General features: G+C 38.7%; 1 long non-coding RNA gene across 1 annotated transcript; it reads right to left on the reverse strand.

The window, feature by feature from the left end:
- Nucleotides 1–520: 520 nt before the first annotated feature.
- On the reverse strand, nucleotides 521–1,278 carry LOC136257023 (uncharacterized). The gene is made up of 2 exons (XR_010701776.1): nucleotides 1,050–1,278; nucleotides 521–995 (listed from the first exon to the last, which is right to left on the reverse strand). It is a non-coding gene; the product is annotated as an uncharacterized lncRNA (long non-coding RNA).
- Nucleotides 1,279–18,505: the final 17,227 nt, after the last annotated feature.

Here is an 18,505-nt window from a genome sequence, read left to right on the forward strand (position 1 = left end):
ACAAAATAAATAGCACCCACAGAACCTCCAACAGCCTAATGCAAAGTCGCCTTTACTCCTTACATGCACATTCAAACAACAGCAAGTTTGAATGTTGCCAACTCTATTATTTATTGTAATTACATTTTTTTGTGTTGCTGCAACTAGTTGTTTTTTTCCTTGCCACACCCACGTGTGGAAATTCTTTTGCCTTCTCTGTGGTAGTGTGTGTCCGAGGACTCACTCACTCAATTAGCTATAGTTATTTTTGTACATTGTCATTTATTTTATTTTTTTGTTCATCACCAATGATGGTTTCTCTCTGCTCTGTAGCACCTTTGCCGGCCATTCATTAGCAAACAGTATAAAAGGTACTGATATGTGATGTGTTACATTACTGAGCTACAAACATATTGTAGCACATTCACCCTGGGACATACATCTCCTGTACCAAAATCCACACTAATTAAGCTTGTATCGTAGAGCGCAGTAGAGAGAATACACAACAAAATCATGTATCACTGTGCAAGATGACAGCAAATACTATGATCTTCTGTGCCACAATATAAACTGTAAATTAATCCACACAATATATGGTATATACATTGTACAGAGAAGTTTTCGTTCTAACAATTATCATCTGAGAAACCAGCATAATTTTGTTAAAACTCGACAATTCTATTTTGCTGGATTAAATTCTTGATGAATGCCTGTCGAATGGTCTGGCAGTAACTAGCAAGTTCCCTTTGGTTACTGTCCTCAGGCATATAATACCTGATGTATTAACATACTGTTTCCAAAGTGTAGTAAAAATCTTGAGATTGTCGCCCGTCTGTTTGGAATAGATTCAGCTCATTTGATACTACAATGCGAGGACAGGGCATGACACCACAACAACTTGGTGGATGTCCAACAAAAAAAAAAATTCATGTGGCCGGTTATCCACCAACAGCACACTGCAACACTATAGTTCCTGTTGCCAGTGTTGAGAGGAAAACCATGATTAATGATAAGATCTGAAGAAAACACTATCAGCTAAACATCAATGGTGTGTCATCAAACTCACGCACTTTGATTATGTGACGTCTAAAGTCTAGTGGTGTGCCTTTTTAGCACTGTCTATAGCGGACCTCGAGCTCCCCAGGTAAGCCTAAGCCCTCTGCCTCTCGGGTGGTAGCTAGGTTTTTCCATCTAGAGTAGACGAAACTTAGGAAGGTTGATAAACGTTACTCAAGTTACGAGTCTAGCAGCAACCTAATTGCCTCGATCCAGAGTCAAAGAATCGAACAAAGAATGCTCTCGATCCTTAGCGCACGTGAAAATGCGGAAACCACTATCGCGGATTGCACATCCGTGGTCACCAATGTCTATGGTGTCACGTGAAAATGGGCCAATGAGAATGAAATTTGAATGGAAGTCCTCACATTTGATTGGCTATTTGGTCGAATCCAAAAAAAATTTATGACAACCGGATGTGCAATCCACGATATGTTGTTATAAACTTCAAAACATTATCTCACGTGAGCCTATTACTCCATAGAAGTCATAAACTTACAATAAGTGCTAAGTTACAGCATAGATAATAGAGTACTTAAGTAAGTACTCTATTATCTGTGGTTACAGTAAGGCCAGGCAAACTTGATTAATTGTTTCTCATCCCTGCCCGCACCACTTTTTACTCCACTTCCTCAAATTTCATTATTGCTGTTATTAGTCACGTGCACACGTACTTTGGTGCTGAGAATGCTGGCTTTCACTTTACAGCACAGGAAATGTCTCTTGCAGCTTAGTAAAGCAGTAAAACATGAGTATTAGCTTTTAGAAGGCCTCCCGCCCGCATGCAAATCCTAAATTTTGTGGATGAGAAACAAGTAATCAAGTTTGCCTGGCCTAAATGCTAAGTACTCTATTATCTATGGTTACAGTAACTACATATGCGAGGGATCTATTTCAGCAGACTCACTTGTATATGGAATGTTTTACCAATACTAAATTGCAATCTTAGCCTATCTACTATCAAGTCCAAACTTACAAACTTTTTATGGAATCATTTTGAACTAAATTTTGATCCTGACAATATATGCATGCACTTTTTCTTTTGTCTGTCCCTGTTGTAATTGTAATAAGTCCCCCAAACCTCCCAACTTTGATCACCTGTAACCCTTGCTTTAAATGAGTTTTATATAATATAAGTAACTATAACTAATCTTAATAACTACTTACTCCTGGCCACTGGCACTGGATGGACCTTCAGCATACACTAGATTTTAAGGACTACTAATGTTTATACTGTATGTATCTTTTTGTATGTATGCTGTAAAGCAAATAATAAATAAATAAACAAGTTACAATAAGACTAATGCTACAGCTAATAATTAAGGGTAGAGGGGATTGTCATCGTCATCACTGTCCTGAAGGGCTCTTAAGATCATTTTAGCATTACTTTGCCCACAGTGCAACAGAAAGTTGCTGCAGTAAGTTCTTTCTTGCCAGCTTGGGAGGAACACGGGTGGTGCGGTCAGCAACATTTTCAAGGTTACCCTTAGGCTACCCTTCAAGGCTACCCTAATATAAAAGGCTAATATATATTTCGAGGGTCTAAGGCTAAAATTTTTGCTGATAACCCCCAAAACCAAAAAATCAGCTAAAATTTCCCCCCTTGAAATATTTGCCCTTCAAAATATTTAGGCTATACAGTAATTGTAGTAGAGTTAATTTTGCCTTTTTGTGTTTGCTAGCCATTCTGTAATTTTAGCAGCCTGAATGCAAATCTAAAAATAAAAATAATTTATTATTTCCAATTATAAGCGCCTCTTCTTATTCGAGAGGTAAGCGCCACCACGAGATACTTCCGGTAAATGATCCGGCACGATTTCCAATCCCGTGTACTGGTCTGTATTCCTATGCTTCTGGTCATGTATTCCTATGCTTCTGGTCATGGTCGTGTAGTGCGGTTAATGTTCTTGTAGTGTCTACATAAATGACTGCATTGGGATCGTCTGTTGCATTACTGAGTGTTCTAACAATGCTGATAACAACTACAAGAAAGTACCGTTCTATCGCACCCCTTGCAACGAAATACCTGACGAGAAGGTGACAAGCGAGGTGACAAGCGAGGTGACAAGGAATATATAATTTATGAGGTGACGAACCGAGTGGATAGCGCGGGTTAACAGGACAGATTGGAATCCAACAGCTAGCTCTTGTGTGCTCTAATCATTTTGTATCAGGTGACCCACACCATTTTAGGTCGTAGCTATTCATATTTATTGGTTGTAGTGAAACCATCGGATGATACTAACTCGGACTGCCCCCTTCTGTTCGTTTGAGGTGTGATTTTTTGCTGTACCCGATAGTGTCAGATATAACAGCAAGGCGAAAGCAGAGAAATAGGGTCAGTGAGGAGTGCCGCAACTGGGTCTGTTGATAATGTGCCATGCTGAAACCACTACTGAGAGACTCGAACCAGAGGCTGATATTGTTGAGATTGCCTGCCAAGATACATTGCCACCAAATGACAAAGGATGCTGAAATGGTAATGAACTTGAAGAGCTAACTGCTGCCTGATGATAGCTACTGTTTTTAAGGCTGAAGAAAGAGAATGCAGACTTAAGACTAGAGATAGAGAAGTTGAAATCCGAATCTACATTTACTGAGGAATTTTTGAGCAATAGAAAGAATAGGGGAACTTTATAGGTAAGTATATGTTCTTACTCCTCATGTATATATGTAGTTATGTATGTACGTATGTAACGTACGCATGTGTGTATGTATGTATGTATGTACGTTTGTAATGCATTAGGTTCCCCAAGCGAATTTTGTTTGGTACCTTTTTCGGCTCCCAATTCACCAAATAGATGTATCAATGGTGTTAATGAGCTATGAGTTGACTTGTTTGATGAAGTTTTGGCAGAGAAATTTAGGGCTTACCCTTCAACCATTCCAAGGATTTTTCACTGTGTCCTACTAGGGCTACTGTATTTTTAAACCAGGCTCGCACCCACAACCAGCCAAAGGCCGGATGTGGGCATGCGCCTGGTTTACTGAAATTGTTTTTGTAAAAATGTGTTTGTGTACCACGTGAACAAATCCTTTTAGTGGTAAAAGCAGTCAGCCTATGAAAATTGAAGACACTAAATGAAGCCCATATTAAACTTGAACATAGGCAATGTTTGCACTGAGGCGATTTCTTTTTGCCATTTGAAATAAGGATGTAGCGACTCTCTACAGATTTTGTGATCTACCTTCCCATTGGGCTCTTCATACCGAAAAACACCGTAGCAGGCTCTTAGGCTACTAGGAAATGCGTATCTCTTTGACTCGGAAAGAGAGTGTGTCCCTACGTACATGAAAGAAGATGAAGGGTAGCCTTGAGGTTTTGTAGAGAGAATTTGCAGGAAAAACACTAGACAAACTATAAAACAGTTGAGAAGATACTTCTATGCGTAATAAGTTGTTTAAAACAGCTTGTTTGAAATGCACTTCCTTAGCAACATAATTAGAGAATTACAAAATAATTCACCAATTATGATTAAAAGCTATATAACTAGCACCTGGTTTTTAGAAGTAGCATGACATCTACTTTTTAATTAAGTGGCACGGATGTGCTCAGACTGACAATGTCACTTTTGTTTCGAAAGCTTTTGAGACATGTAATTATTGATTACACAGGCAGGCTGACCAAAAATCAAGTTTTGGTGATAGGAATACTCATGCTTTTGTAATAATTTTAATACTAGGTTAGACATAAGGCTCTTCTGTAGTGGTGCTTATTGTCATTACATGTTGGCAGGTGTCCTTAGATACAGTACTACCAAGAGTTAATAATCTACTATGAGCCTTATCCACAATGACGTTTTATGACGTCACGAGAATAAAAGTGGCCGCGATAGTTGGGGGATTGTTATACAGGCGCCTATGGAGATAAATTTTTGATCGCTCACATTTCAGCTAGGCATGGAGATATCGACTATTAACGGACAGGCATGGTTATGAAGTAACAAAAGCTATTGTAAACGTACGCTATTTAGAAGAAAAAAAACTGAAACGTGACAAAACTCGTTTATCGTTATGTCTTATATAAAACTTGACTGTACCTGTTGTTTAGAACTCAATATCTTTTCTGATTGAATATGAGCAATTTAAAATTTTTCTCCATAGGCGCCTGTATAACAATCCCCCAACTATCGCGGCCATCTTTTTTCTCGTGATGTCATAAAACGTCATTGTGGATAAGGCTCATTATTAAACTCTTGGTACTGTGCTGCATGATTAAAAACTTTAGATAGGTCAGCAAGTTTGCAATTAACAACATGCATATTGGTTTATTAGCACCAGTCAACACAACTTTTGAGCTGAAAACAAAGTATATTACAACTTTTACATCATTAACAAGTCTCAGAAGTTAAAGGCTTCTACCAATGAACATTCACTCTGCAAATAGTGGATATATGCACAGTAAACTTTCACAGAGGTAACCTGTGTGAGACTAAAACTTAGGAATAGAGCCTAATGAGATGCATATAAATATTTGTGCACTACTCTTTACTTTATAGAAGTACTAGCATTGGTACCTGCCCTATGTGCAGGACCATCTCCACATTAAACATTTTAATGCCACGAAGAGGGACTAAGCATTAAACACCAGCACTGCTAATGTAGCTATGTAGGGTACATGGTGATGTCACATTTTTTAAAGAGCATGAGGTTTTCTTATGTCATTAATGATGCAAAACACTAAAGTTTATTGTTTGTGGTTTTGACAGGAATGTAGTTTAATTATTCAGTGCATCTTCCCTACCAGTGACTTCAACGTGCTGTATAGAACAAACGAAACCTTTGCTGCTTTACATGAGAACTAATGCAACAATAATTAATATATTGGGAACCAAGCATAAATATTAGTGTCCTATATTTGCTGTGTAGCATGTATGTCGATAGTGCTTTAAAGTACATGATCCTTATGCAGTACATAATAATTTATAGTGAAGCATGCATGCAAGGCTAGCTAATTAGTTAAACTGCATGCGAGCTAAGGCAATTGTATACAGTATACCCTACATTACATACAGGTTGTGTACACACAGTACAGTTTCAGTTTCTACATTTTGATGTTTACCTTACCGACTGTCACAAAGAGAAATGAACTTGAACATAATTTAAAGTCAACACAATTTGCAGTTATAGTTACTGCATGGTAAGCAAAAGTTCAGAACTTGTCCTATGCACTTTCAGTTCTGATGTTGCAGTGACACATATACCTCTTGCCATACAAAAACCCAGTTTTGAAACACCTGCAGTGTAATTGACCAATAAGGTAATGTATGAATCTTTAGAGTGAAAGCATGTAAGCAGAATAGTGAAACAGTTGTGCCAGGTCAGATGCAGTTCCTCGGTGTAAACTATGGATCTGCATGGTTCCAGTATTATCATTTTTCAGATGCACAGTAGTATTTGTTCAATCATGCAAGCTGCCTATTACTACAGCAGTATTGAGGTAAGTCTGAACAAACAGTTTTTCATGTCAGTGCACACCTATGTGCTTAAAACAAAGATGTAGATATTCTGGATACTGGTGAAAGAAGCTTTTACCTACTCTAATACAACACACTGGACCAACACACAGATGGACAAATATGTTGGCAATTTGTCTGCCCTGTCCCAAAAGTGCTATAAGAGTCCCTATTATGTGAGGTAATTCAGTGCCAGTGCTGAAAAACTGATCATAAGAGTTTGTAGATGAAGACTTGCATGGAACAGATAGAGCAAAAAGATGCATCAAAAAGGTCCCAAAAGTGAAAAAAAAAGTTATGACCTAGGCGGGGATTGAACCCTGGCTGGTTATAATAACTTGGGGTTAAGGGAGGTGCACAAATCGCCACAGTTGTTTATCAGTGGTTTTGACAGGACTGTAGCTCAACTTTTCAGTGATCCTTCCCTACACCGGTGCCTTCATCGCCCTATAAAGAGCGAACAAAAGCACGTATTGATTTGCCACAACAACACTCGAGTTGCCAGATGATGGGCGTTTAATTTCGCTAAAGTCCCGCCTCGATACGTGCTTTGCATGCCAAGATATGATGAGCTAAAAGTTGTGTTTTAAAAAGGTGTTCACAAAAAGGTACTGAGTAGAAAGAAAAAAATCTGTCAACACGTGGATTTGAACCCACGACCTCTTACACGCTAGTCAGGCGTTCTACCACTTGAACAGTATGTGCTGTGTTTTTCAAAGGAATGTTGCTCAAGTTTTCTCTACACCTTGGCCTTCTACGCGCTGTAGAGACCGAACGGAAGCACGCGTGAACTCGTGATAACAATCTTAGAGTAGGCGGATGATGAGCGCTTCATTATCAGCACAGACTATGTCGATTTGCGCCAAGTCTGGTGAGTAAGCAGCGTGACCGTCAGACAGACAGACAGCTTTTCAGCTTTATATATATAGATGATGGTGTGTGCCCATACCCAGCACAGCCTAGAGGCCTTGTCTCAAGAATTAGCACTAGGGAAGCTATTCAGCCAGAAAGATACTTCTTGGAGTATTTTATAGTTTGCTAAGTGTGCTTTCTTGGCAACGTAATTGTTGAATCGCAAAATATGTGAAATTACATTAATGTTGTATATACCACACCCGTGGTTGACATCAAAAGTGATATACCACGCTTTGTGGCTATGCTTACCATATATGGTGAACTTCACGCATTCCACGAAATCTTTATCTAAGCGGTAAACAAGTCTCTAATAACAAACACCTAAATCAACCAAAAATTATTCACCTGAGCGAGAAGGATTTTTGATGAACTCTTGTCTCCTTCACTAATCGCAAGTAGGTGGGTATGGCACCGCTAAAGAGTTTAAAACATCTGATCCATCAAGAATTTCTACTGATTTCGATCTTCAAAAGGTGCTGTTTCGCTATAAATTGCTATCTATAATCGTTTCATCTACTGGGTGTATAATATAACAGTTATAACACGATTACTTGGGATATGACAAAATATACGCACTCGTGCCTGCATATACACATATATTTTTGTCATATCACTCGTAACTGTGTTATAACTATAAATATACACTTTAGCGTGAGCATTCAAAGGCATTGTTTGGGGTCTAACTTGCATATTGCCCAGATGTCATGGTGTGATAGCCTGCTCGATCAACAAAGACGCCAGCGAGTTTTCATTTCATTGAGGGAGAAGTGAAGGCGCAAATGCAGATTTACGTGCCCTATTTATAAAAAAAATGGTCTCAGCTGTAGTTACGTATAACAATTAACAACAGTTTTGAAAAAATAAACAGTAACATTAGTCAGTTGATCAAAGGTCTTTCTGCAATTTATCTGTTGTTCTACCAGGTATCATACTCCTTCCCTTTCTTTAGCATCACATTGTACAGTTGAGTGGTCTTCCCAGCATGGCATTCAGGAGAAAGCGTCAACATTGGCATTTTCAGTGCCCTTTCTATGTTGGACCTGAAAAGGGTAAGGTTGTAATGCCACACTCCATCTCATTAGTCTACTGTTGTGATTCTTGACTTTTGTGAGCCACTGTAATGCTCTATGATCAGTCTTTATCACCCAGTAGATATACCTGGAAAGCTTCAGTACCCAGTTTGATTGCCAAACATTCTTTTTCTATTGTTGATCACCTTTGTTCTCTAGGTATAAGCTCTCTTTAAAAAGAAACTGCTGAGCGATCACATCCTTCTGCATCCTCCTGGATCAGGACTGCTCCAACCTGCGTTTGTCTGTTAAGTTTAAGATTTAGCGAAGTCTGGATTTTTCAGAGCAACAGATGACAACATTATTTCCTTTAGGACTTCTATACCCAATTTTTTGGTGAGATTAGTGAGAGGTGTAGCAATAGTGGCATAGTTGGGAATGAAATGCCTATAATAGCCAGTCAGTCCCTAGAATGAATGAAATTGTTTCCTGGTTGTCAGAAGTAGAAACTGGGCTGTTGCTTAAAGCTTGCCCCTCTCTGGCTTCACCACACTATTCCTAATTATATGCCCTAAATATGTACACTCTGTCATAGCTAACTGGCACTTGGAAGGCTTAGCTGTTAAGCCCAGTGATTGGAGCTGGTTCAACACTGCTTGGAGATGTACCAGGTGATTTTCCCAAGGCATACTGAACACAATAAGGTTGTCCAGGTAGGCACAGGCGAACCTGTTCATTCCTCTGATCACATGATCTAAGGGCCTGTCCACCTTCTTTGACCCTCAACAAACTTAACAACTCAGGAACATCCGTCCCCAGCAACATTGACTGCAGCAGTGTCTCAGCCTCTACTGTCACAGCTTCTCCCTGTACTTCCAACTCCATATTGGCAAGAGGATGGGTCACAGCATCCCCGTGAACACACACAGACTCACCTTCCATTGATCAGCTTCTCCTCACTGACAAGGTCCCTATGGACTAAGGTCTTGGTACAACCAGTATCTAACACAATATCAGATACTAACTGACCTTCTACCATCCCTTCACACTTAGTTACCAATGACTTACTCCGTGAGGACTTGTAGGGACTCTTTGCTCCACAATAAAAAAGCTTCACTAGGGCATCATTGTCTTGATGTATGCCCTCTGTCTACCACCACAGTTGTAGCTAGCAGATTAGGGGCTTTTCCTCTTGTTTCTTCTTCTCTCCTTTAGTAGCATTGTCCCCTTGGTAGCATCCTCCCCTTTCCCAGATAACCCTGGTACCACATTCTTTGGGCAGTCCCTCACCAGGTGACCGGGTTGTTTACAAGTAAAACACATCTTCAGGTTGCTCCTCTTTAGTTCCCTACCTGGAACCCACAGATCCTTCTTCCTGGCTTGCCTGTAGTCCTCAGCTTCCACACTAGTCTGGAGTTTCCTCTCTTTGACCCACACTTCGGCCTCCGCAGGCAAGACCTCTACAAATTGTTCCTTAACCAGCCCGTCGACTACTGCTTGTTGTAGTGTCATGTATAGAGTTCTATGTAGATGAGATTATGTCTGATTGAAAATCAAAAACATATGCCATGTACAGTCACGTTGTAGTCCTCTCTAATTACACACATGCATTTCTCACTTGACCTATTACATCATGTATTATAATTACACACATTCATCTCACACATGGCCTATTACATGATTTACTATAAAAAATCACAACACATGATCATAATTGTGTCTATCACTACATCTCCCCTTTACAGGAGATCATGTCCAGTTCAGATCAGATATTAACCTCTTGGGAGGATTTGTCTCCCTCTTTCTTCTGCGAATTGGAAGTTCACGAGTCGTAATCTCTAGGTGGTGATTGTTTCTGGGAGTTGAATCAGATCTCGTCTGTTTCTTCTCACTTCCCCTTGCGGGGTTGTTACTGAGTAGGATCTAGGAGCAACTTGTTCCCCAACATGTGCAGTAGCATTAGATTCTGGTAGCCAAACTAACTGTCCTATCTTTAGAGGTGGCAATTCTCTGGTTCCATGATGTTTATCAAAATTGTTCTTTTGTCTAGTCTTCAACAACATATCCCGTTCCTTCACTACATTCAAGCTCGGAACCTCAGGTTTTCTCTGCTCTCGTGTTGTTGGAACTGTTGTACGGAGAGCCCTATTCTTCAGAAGCTGTGAAGGGCTGTATCCAATCTCTAGAGGAGTACTGCGGTAGGCTAACAGAGCCAGATAAGGATCTCCTTCCTTTAGCAAATTCTTAATTGTGCCAACAGTATGTTTAGCCTTGCCATTGCTTTGGGGAAAGTACGGACTGCTGGTGACATGGTTAAATTGATAATTAATAGCAAACTGCCTGTAAATGTCGGAACGGAATTGAGGACCATTGTCTGAGTACACCACCTCAGGGATGCCATGTCGAGCAAAGATGTTCTTAGTAGAGGTGTACCGATATACCGATACATATTGTATCGGTAGCCGATATAGACATTTCTACTATATTGGTGGGAGCCGATATTGCTGCTAAAAACCGATACGATACACCGATATACAACTGAACTATCTTGAGGACACTGTCCAATGATCAAGCCACATTATAAACCCTATTATTTAGCTAACAAGGGTGGAAACAGTAGTTATCTTCCTTGTCTAAAAGCAGTATGTATGCAAAGCCACCTAAGTGCATGGATAATTACTGTTTTGTTGTCACAAAGCTTACCAACCATATAACAAACACTAATAGTGATGAGCCTGGGAAACAGCAAAAAGATGAACCAAGAGCACAGCATAAAACAACTAGCCATCTCTACAAGCCATTAAAATGCAGAGTAATCTGGACTTAGTAATATTTAGACACTCGCAATAGGTGTCTTCGAGGATTTAAAAACCTGAGGTGATGTCAATAATTACCGAGGCGCAGCCAAGGTAATTATTGACGTCACCGATGGTTTTTAAATCCTCGAAGACGCCTATTGCGAGTGTAAGTGTTTTAGACAATGGCGTAGAAGCAGTGAGTTAGTATAGAGAGTTCCCATTGTAAACACCGAGGGTATTTCAGCGAGCAAAAGATGGTGAGGTCACGAAGGCCATGGAGCGTGAATAACTGAAGGTTTGTAAAGTCGATAAAAAGTATGTTTAGGCATTATAGCTAGATATGTGTGAATGGCAGCGAATGGGAATAGCCGGTGCCAGCATGGCTGTCTTGGTCTACAGAGTGCACTTTAATGGCTTTTTTGATTAACCAGTTACCATGATGGTCTAAATCCACTGAGCTACCCACAATAACAGCGTATCTGAGTGTAATTTCTTATAATCTGCTCGCAATTGCTTGGTGTTTACTGATGTGCAAAATACTAATTGTCCACAAAAGGCTAATTGCATTACTGTGGGCCACATTGTGGTTGTAAACAACTGTCTGGTGTCTTACCAGTAAGACACCTGATACTAGGTTTCTTCGCAAATAAGAGACCTCCACACATCAAACGAAACGCTGCATACCATTGTCTAACCTTGGCAAGGGCATGTATTAAAATATTTGTAGGTGCCTTATAGTCTGAGCTGTCAATAGAGGCCACACCACCATGGGTAACCAAACATAGCCAATAATCTTAAGACTGTCTTCAGTAGTTTCTTCAGTAGTTAAAATAAAGTTGAACATGGCATATGTGGTTCCTCAAGTTAGAGTTAAAGCACCGCCACGCGTGTGTACGGAAAATACAGTACGAGGGTGTGTGTCGAGAGGCTAAAACAGCACGAGGCGAAGCAGAGTGCTGTATTAGCCTCGAGACACCCCCCGAGTACTGTATTTTTCGTGCACACAAGTAAGGTGGTGCTTTAAGGGTGCTCTGTACAGTCTGCTTATATGGCTTCCCATGAAATTTAATTTGTTCTATAACTTACAAATGGTTTTAGCAAATGTTCTGTACTTTTTTACTGGATATATGCTAACACTAGTACACAGTTTAGTCCAAACCCAACTGCTAAATTTGCTTTAGAACATGAGTTACAGTGTTTCCCTTTATACTAGAACTAGTCCTACAGTTTACACACTAGAGCCTTGATACTTTTATGATACACTATGCTAAACAGCACAAACCATTGTGCGTTTTTATTTTTGTCTTTTAGCTTCTCATTCATCACATATTTATCTTTTGGGTTGACACTCCCAGAAATCCTTTTCTTTACTTCCATGTTATTCATCATCTGAACTTGCTATTTAAAAATGGCAAACACTCTTCTTTGGCAATATTGCTAAAGTAGCTTGTGTGAAAATTTCATGTCCATTGGATTAAAAATGATGGAGTAGTTTAGCCTGTATAAAATGAGTGCATAGAGTATCCCAGGTATTATCGTATTCCTTTGTAGTTTCGAATAGTGTTAATGACTGCAATAAACATACTTTGTGTGATCTAATAAAGTAGATAGTTCGATTGTGACAGCTATGCTATGATGGAAACTCCAGTGTGCGATGGAAGAATCAAGAGAAAAATCATCAATCAGTACACCATAGCAGGAAAGACTTGAGTGGCACAGAAAGTTGTGAAGAATCTTCCTCAGAATAGTATCTACTTTTATTGGCTCTTTCTGTCTGACGCTTCTTCTTAGACTTGGCCTTGGGCTGAACTAGCTGGGTAACCAGGAGCCCGGCAGGAGGCATGTACTTCCACCTGTATTTCATCTAACTCCTTCTTGTAGTTCTTGTCTGATGCTTCTTCTTAGGCTGTAGCTACTTTGTGTAGTATCAAGCGCTGGCTTCTTCTTTTTGTCGACATGCTTGATTGTGGAAACACATTGCATTACGAGATTCAGGATAACGAGTTTGTTGTGTGTCTAATTTTCTTCCATGTAATTGTCATGTCTGGCAAGAAGCCAGATCGCCCTACATGCTCATTTTATACAGGTCTATTGTACAAAGCAATTGTTATAGCATGCCAATGTAGGGATTTTCTCACTGAGCTATCCTGTACTACCATCATTATCTCTTGTTTCACTACTTTTTATCGCTTGGATCCCTACTTCATTTTAAAATTAATAGTTATTAATTTTGTGACCTAATTTCAGAAAACCATCGATATACGATGCACTTTTATCAAAATTCATTTAATTGGTTCTTTGTTGTCTACAGGGACAGAGGAATGGACTGACTAAGTTTCAGCTTCATGAGTTAGGCAGTGTGGGAAATACAGCAGTAGACAGCTGGAGAGTGAATAAATAAATATGTACAGAATACATCGAGAAAATAATCTACAGGCACATACATAAACCATCATAACTTACTGATACTACGGCATATGGAGTTGAATCTTTGTTCATTGTATTTGCCACGAATCTATCAAGGTATAGTTTTTGCCAAAGGTATTCTGTGATCCGGAAAGAAGGCAAATTCATTGAAGAAAGATCGTCATAAATTCTAACATCACTGTAACATAAACAAACGTCTGTAGTTGTTTACGAGCACATCAGCTGGTATCCGAGCTGGTTGTTCTGCCCACTGACTGATGCCTGGAACGCATATGCTGGACTTAAAATACAGCTCCAAACATTAAAACATACTTGTAATCTTGTTGTTTACTTGTAAGATGGCCTCTGGCTCTCCTGCAATCACTTGCAGACGTTCTCTAATCTTCTTCTTCGCAAATTCTGAAGTTAAAGCATGGGTGTGGTACTGGGCATTATATAGAATTTCATGTACGTTATAGTCATCACGAACAGGCGTAATTATTATATGGTTGTGCCTTCATTCACAGATGAATCTATCCCCAGTTAGTTTATGTCTTTAGGCCTCGTACGTAGTTTTCTCAAACATTATTTATTTATTATTATTTACTAGGACCGCGTCACATACAACCAAGTACACAACACTAATGCGACAACCCCCTAGTGATGTGTACAAAACATAAAGGAGAGCTATACATTATTACAGTATTGCATGCAGCAATACATTATTAGCAACATCATCAAAGATAAAAGTTACTCAGCTATTCAGCCACTATGCAGCACAGTATCAACATCAACTAGAGGTCACCGGTAGCTAAATACAATTCATCAATGGTGTGGCAATGGTACAGTGATGGGTACACACTATATGCATAAACAACCTACAGGAGATACACAATACTGTAGGAGTATGCAAGCCGGGTGAACCAGATAAAGGAAGACAGCCAAGCCACCTAGTAAGCTAGGTAAAGGAAAAATGTACAACAATACAAGAAAACATTAAAAACATACCACGCTCTTTACAATACATTAGTACAAACAGACAACCAAACCAACCAGAGCCTAGCAAGCCAGAAAAAATATAAAATACAAGACATATGTACATTACAATACAAACAAACATACCTGTCCTTGTGCAGCTGGCATGTCAAACCTATTCAGGTGTCCTGCAGCCATCGATACACGGAGCGCATCCACTGGCAACTGGCATGGTGACTTGAGACTTAGTGTGCCAGCTGGCAACACTTTCAAACACAATCGAACAGTAGTTTGCTCGTCTAAATAGCCATTTGAATCTGCTCGATTGGTAGTGAGTATATCATGTGCTGTTTTGATCAACATTAACTAGAATTGTCGTACCGTTTCTATCACCTCCACGGAAACATTCACCCATTATACGATTATCTGTTCATACAACATGGATTCTATTCCCGGTGAGTGCGAAGCCTTAGGCCTTGTAGTTTTCTCAAACATTATTTATTATTTATTTATTTATTCATTCATTATTAATGACGTAATTTTAACTGCATTTTGTATTATTCTTAGTACTTGGTTGTATAACAATTTGATGTAACTAGACTTTGTGGCTTAATATCTCCATATAACAACACAATTGAATTATTTAAAAGTTTTTTTTTGTGCATTGCATGATACATACAACCTATGTATTCAATAACATTTTCCATTTCAGTGGACCTATAGGTGAGGTTACTGAACTGAAATGACCATTCAATTAGAGTATTTTGATAGGATTTGTCAAGTTTGTATTTTATTATAGTAATTGAATGGAGCTTTATGTAAATGAATTGGATGTAAATAAATTGGCTTCATTTATCTAATTGCCTGAGAACTTTGGGGCTTGAATGTATAACACATGTTTTGACATGAATTGTACAGTGTCGTAGTACTGTATATTGGGGATCGGGCTTTCTTGCTCAACAATGCCACCCCAAAATAAAACAGCTTCATTTTTCCTTTACAACAGCTTGACAGTATTGGTTAGGCATAGCCAAGCCCATAAATGTTTTGGAGCAACCCTAAATCGTTCCAACATATTTCTATGAAATTTTAAAATTTTCTATTAAACAGAATTTTATGCTGACTGATTAACTAACTGACTAACCGCTCAACAATGGATAAGGCGACGGGCTTGATTTGACGTCACATTGTCCCGAGACGTGCCTTCTCACCAAGCACAGTACATACAATACACAACACATCATGGACTCCTCCTTTGTGTCCAGCTGACAACACAAGTGTCCATTTTCTATGGCTGTGTTGACTAGCTATCGTGCTTATTGTCCATATTTTCTGTAGCGACTGGATTGATACAGGTGGAACATAGCTGAAAAACATAGCTGAAAACAGAACTTCACTTTTCAGTATGAGTGTGTGTTCAGATGCAAAATTAATTTTATGGCATGCCTGGTGCCATTCTTTCTTTTGATGCTGTATGCTTGGGTTCAGTAGTCATAATTATGTTATAATATAAGTTAACATAGAATTTTAAGTTGGATTAGAGATCAAAGTAAAAGTAGCAAAACAAGAGAGTTTGTGTCCATTCCTGCAGACATAGTATTGGACATTTAATCCCTATTTCATTCAGTGTCCATTGGTATATCTGAAGGTATAGACAACCTTTCTTGTTTTACTACCTTTTAGCTATTGTTTCACTTGATATCTAATCCAGCTTAAAATTCTGATTTTTTCCTTCCGTTTGTATGTAATATGATTATGTATCTATTTCTTTACCTTAGGAGTCTTTTACAAGTCAACTCAATCTTTGTGAGCACATTTTTTGGAGATCTACTAATTGCTGAAGTACTGGATAGTACAGGTAGTGGTGATGGGTGATGTAAGAACTGGGCACACCATGATCAGTGGTATTAATTGGAACTGTGTGGTTTTATTGTTATCTGTTTTATCAATATAATCACTATCAACCTTTTGGGATGATTATGAACATCACTGTTCTTGTGGTCATCAACATCTCTGTCATTGAATAGTCAATGGTAGACATTACTGCTTAGCAGTGAATAGCTTTAGCAATCAAGTAGTTGGAACTACATCTATAGAATTGGAAGACGGTCTGTACATATCAGTTTGCCGTGTAGTGTGGCGAATGGAATGCACAAAAAGCTCAACCAGAAAAATATGCTTTGTAGAAGATTTATACGAAATGGGATTGCAATCCCATGCAAAATGCTTGGATTTTTTTTTTGTTTTAAAAGGCAACTTCACAAAGACTGGACTAAAATGTATTCTTTGTTATTATAACAAAGCAATCTCTTCTGAAAAGCAGCAACCTTGAAATCATTTGCCGAAGGTGAACCATACAGCTAGAAACCATGTACAACAAAGAACCTGCTTTCTTCTGTATTCAAATGGAATAGAAGTATACTAGGCAGTATTTATTGCCCTTTTGAACAGGATGGCCCATGAAGAAATATACCTCTCAAGTGTTGGTAAACTTGACCGTCTTGCTTGCTGCTGCGTCAAGACACCTTACAAGGAGCAAATCTGGTTTATATTCCTCTAGGTATTCTGGCCTGTTTCACAACAAATATTTTGGTAGTGGCTCTTGATGGCAAATATATGTTACATTTTGGCTTGCTACTGTACGTTGAGACTCCTTTCTTGACTCCATGGTGGACTAGAACAGGTGTGTGAAATCTGTACTGTTAGTCCAGCACTAATAAAGATTAACAGTCTGCTCCTAAAGTTTATTAAAATGTTCTTTGGACTACTGTTTCAGTTGCAAATAATGTGTAAACTACAGAAATGTGGAAGTTTTGAGTTATCAAAAGCTGGTTTTCAGAGGACCATTAGCAACTGTGAATTTGAACCAATTTTTGTTGTTGTTGCGATGTATAATTATAGACCAAGTGACTTTACACATCCATCGTCAGAAGATTGCAAACTGTTCTCAATATGCATTAACAAATTACACTGTGCTTTATACCAGATTGTCCTCTCCTACTGAAAGCTCATTTGCAGGATAGTTATCTAGTATTATTTTCTACTTACAGCTGTATTCTATTATTGGAGTATCCCACTGAAGTAAATATGTTTGGTGGTGGTATTACAGTGACTTCATAAAATTTGGATTTGGTGTAAATTTATCATTGTAAGCTGTTTACATATCTTCAGTCTAATGAATAATCATTCCTGAACAAGTTGAGGGATTGTTCTCGAGTGCATTAAGAATTTCTGCAGTGTTTATTTCTGGATTGTCCATCTTTGGGAATAAATTTCAGCTTATTCACTGTAACAATTATGAGATGTTAGATTTAGACTCTATTTATCACACATTCTGATAGTTTGAGATAACTTTTAGGGCCTTTTACTATGTACATCTGTGGTTATGGAATAGTGTGTGGATATTCAAAAGTTTATCCATCATGTGGACAGTAAATGCCATGGAAATTTGAATCCGGGAGTATTATCATGGTAAGGTCTCTGTGTTTGCATCGGTTGACACTGAAAAAATTAATGAGCTGTTCTTGAACGCATTAAGAATTTTTATACATCACTACTCTTGTATACTGAAACAGACTTAGCCCCAACAATAGTTGAAAATGATTTTACTCCATTTATCTCACATTCTGATGGTTTAGTAGTGGCTTTTAAGGTACATTCTGGTTATGACTTCAAGGGCTTTACTTTTTGTGTGTCTTTCATAGCATGATCAGCATTTTCTATGAAGCAAACACTTCTCTGGTGTGATCTTCTAGTAGTGACTTCTACAGTAAGGAAAGCTTTAGGAGGTTGATGAGTGTTACTCGAGTATGGTAGTAGCAAAATCCTACACTGCAGATATAGAAATAGAGAACGAATATAAGTTAACTGCACTGTTTGAATGCTCTGTAGTGCTCATTTGCTCCTGAGG

This window comes from Dysidea avara, chromosome 5, assembly GCF_963678975.1.
Source record: "Dysidea avara chromosome 5, odDysAvar1.4, whole genome shotgun sequence".
Taxonomy (NCBI): domain Eukaryota; kingdom Metazoa; phylum Porifera; class Demospongiae; order Dictyoceratida; family Dysideidae; genus Dysidea; species Dysidea avara.